This window comes from Musca domestica, unplaced genomic scaffold, assembly GCF_030504385.1.
Source record: "Musca domestica strain aabys unplaced genomic scaffold, Musca_domestica.polishedcontigs.V.1.1 50, whole genome shotgun sequence".
Taxonomy (NCBI): Eukaryota; Metazoa; Arthropoda; class Insecta; order Diptera; family Muscidae; genus Musca; species Musca domestica.
Genome location: NW_026712347.1, coordinates 1161058 through 1164672, shown reverse-complemented (window position 1 = coordinate 1164672; position 3615 = coordinate 1161058). Strand labels below are relative to the sequence as shown.

General features: G+C 31.9%; 1 non-coding gene across 1 annotated transcript; it reads right to left on the bottom strand.

Annotated features, from left to right (window-relative positions):
• Positions 1-1404: 1404 nt before the first annotated feature.
• Positions 1405-1478, bottom strand: TRNAI-AAU (transfer RNA isoleucine (anticodon AAU)). The gene has a single exon. It is a non-coding gene; the product is annotated as a tRNA-Ile (tRNA).
• Between the last annotated feature and the right edge of the window lie 2137 nt (positions 1479-3615).

The following is a 3615-nucleotide window of genomic DNA, read 5'->3' as shown; positions in this document are numbered from 1 at the left end:
AGGTGTCACAAAATACTTTACACAAATCACCTTTTTCATTTATTTTTCCAGAAATTCGTCAAAAAAACGGTTTTTTATCGTTAGCTAGGCTTTGTATTGCTCTCTTTTACAGAAACTTTTATTGTAAATTGTCGTTGTATCGATAAAAATATTTTATACTTTGGTGGAGATTTCGAACACAATACAGCGATCTGGATAGTAAAAGAAGAAAAATCTATCGCTAGAAGAAATATGAAAAATATACATACTGAACTAACCCCTTAATATTAGGCCTAAAACAAAAGTTACTAACCAGATATAACGGGTTTTAACAACGAAATATCACAAATTTTTAGTGCCACGGGTACCAGAAAATACTTATAATTTGCTATAAATTTAAAATATAGATAAATCTCACTTGGCTGCAGACAAATTTATTAGAAGGGATTTCAAACAAAAGGAAAAATAGTGTCAATGTGATAAACGGTGGCACTTTTTAGATATCCTTAACGAAAACTTAAGAATTATACACTTTCTCTCCTATTGCATACTAGTAATCTACAAATTACCACTTGTTGTCCAGAATATATGTTAAGATTAAACTTTTATAGGCCACTTTTAGGACTGCATTCAAGAGTCTCAGTAATATCGTGTTTAAGAAAAATTTCTTAATAGATAATCCACAAAAAAAAATTTTCCCTTAGTAGTTAAGACTCTTCTTTAAGAATTTTTTAATTATTTATTTATTTTTTTTTTTTTCATAAAAAATAAACATATATAAAATCAAAATTTCACGTTTGGAGTTTTGTTCACTAATAAGGCAACCCTGTACAACATAAGGTACGTTCCCTTTTTCAATGCATTAATGTTCCATTTATTACATTTCAATATCGACAGATATTTGCAATTTCCGCCCTTTTTGCAAACTAAATATTTAAAACTGATTTTATTTATATCAATTGATGAGTAATAAATTATTAAAAATATTATATCATAAATAAATACACATTAATAATTTTTCAACCAATGAAAATGCCTGCTTTTTATATCCCAGTTAATAGTGTTTATTGAAATAATAGCTGCAATTTATTATAGATCTATAACTAAAGCGATAAATAATGCAACACATTTCATTCATTCTCCCTCATTTGACAAAGTTGTCATTTACAATACAAAAGGTATTCGTTTTTATTTAACAATTTTATCCTTTTGATTTATATACATAATATATGTTTTAATAACTTTTCACAATGTCATAATTTATGATGCATAGATTTATTTATTATAGCCATTAAATTCATCAAAGCTCGTAAATGAATGGAAAGTTTTCATGATTTGTTATTACAATTTTTTTAATAATAATTTGTTTTTATAAAAAATATATTTTTTAAATATAATAAAATAGTCAACATAAAGTTTACTTATTGGCCCATGGGGGGATCGAACCCGCGACCTTCGCGTTATTAGCACGACGCTCTAACCAACTGAGCTAATGGGCCAGTTAACGGCAGAGTGATAAACCCACTATACATAATGCACCACCCTGTTAGTTACTGCTTTTGCGTTCTCACCACTTTGTTGAATGAGTAAACCCCATTCAACTCTGTTGGCTAAGTGTTATGTACTATTTGTATACATGAATAACAGCGCTGTTAACATGGGTATGCAAAATTACTGCAAAACCATATGCTATGAATGTCAATTGTAAATCACTGCTACCTTACTAGCTAGGTAGTATTTGGAAGATTGTTTTTGAAAAAATCATTTTGCTTACTCTTATTCAGTCTTTGGGTAATCAAAGAATTGTTAGCTCACTTTTTCGATCGGAAAGCGACTCGAAAGTGACTCTCCCTAATAAAAAAAAGAAAAAAAGAGTTCAGTTTATACTATAACAAAATGTATGGGAATTGCAAATCAATTATTGAACTCCATTAAATGTGAACACTTATGTCAACTTTTTTTTTAAATATTCTTCAAAACTGAGTAGATTTGTATATGTTTTCCTATACGACGCCAATCGGAGGTTCTTATGATATGCATTTTCAACAATTTTTCCAAATTTCAATAATTTTTCAATCAACATTTTCAATTCCAGAATCAGTTGTCCCAGCAGCTGTGTCGATGCGACTACCTGCATTCTTCTACCATGCCTCCACCATAGTATGGAGGTTATATTAAGCAGGGTTGGGCATATTGCACTAAATTTTTAGTGCACTAAGAATTAAATAATTAGTGGTAGTGCAATTTTTAATTCCACTACCACTAAAGGGTTAGTGGTAGTGAAAAATAAATTGCACTACCACTAACCCTTTAGTGATATTTAAAAAAAAATTGCACTACCACTAAATTTTAGTGAAATTATTAGTGCACTAAAAATACAGTGCATTATGCCCATCTCTGATATTAAGTTTGTCATTCGAACGAAATGAAGTAGATTGATAAAATTTTACTCAAATGTATATTATGTCTGCAGGACTTTTGACATTGAAAATGGGCCCGGTTTGTCCACGTTTAGCCACCATAAAACAATACCTCCCGATATTCAGTACTTTGTTGATTTTAGCGACATTGTTCACCGGAATTGTTTCAAACTTTGTATTTGAAGTTCGTAATGGATACTACAGCCTATGACAGAAAATTTTCTGTGCAGGTCCACGTCTTCGTATAGCCCCCATATAACGGTAGCCCGGTAGTATTTTGATGATTTTAGCCACATTTTTCAACGGAATTGTCTAAAAATCCACACAAGGAGATCCTTTTGGATACTTTATCTCTTGAAAGAGAATTATTTATTTAGGTCCACGATATCGCGTAGCCCCCACATAACGGTACCCCCCGATATTCGGTATTTTGATGATTTTAACCACATTTTTCAATAGAATTATCTGAAATTCTACACAAAGAGTTCCTTGTGAGCACTTTATCCCCTGAAAGAGAATTATCTATTTAGGTCCACGATATCGCATAGCCCCCCTGTCACGGTACCTCCCGATATTCGGTATTTTAATGATTTTAACCACATTTTTCAATAGAATTGTCTGAAATTCTACACAAGGAGTTATTTATGAGCACTTGAGCACCCTGAAAGAGAATTGTCCATATGCGTCCACGATACGGTCCCCCCTATATGAGGTATTTTGGTGATTTAACCACATTTTTTTCAACGGAATTGTCTAAAAATTCACACAAGGAGTTCCCTGTGAGTACTTTATCCCTTATAATATAATTATCTATGTAGGTTCACGATATCATATAGCCGCCATATAACGGTACCCCCCCCCCCCAATATTCCGTATTTTGATGATTTTAGCCACATTTTTCAATGGAATTGTCTGAAATTCTACACAGGGTGTTCTTTGTGAATACTTTACCCCTAGACAGAGCTTTGTCTATATAGATCCACAATATTGTATATCCCCCCATATATCGGCACATTCCGGTATTAAGTATTTTAAATATTTTAATAGAATTTTTAATGGATTTTATTTTTTTGAAAATTTTCTAATTCGTTCCAAGTGGTGGAGGGCATTCAAAGTTCGGCCCGGCCGAACTTACTGTTTATACCCTACAACACTATGTGTTGGGGTATTATAAGTTTGATTGGGCCAAAAATTATGTAACACCACGAAATATTGA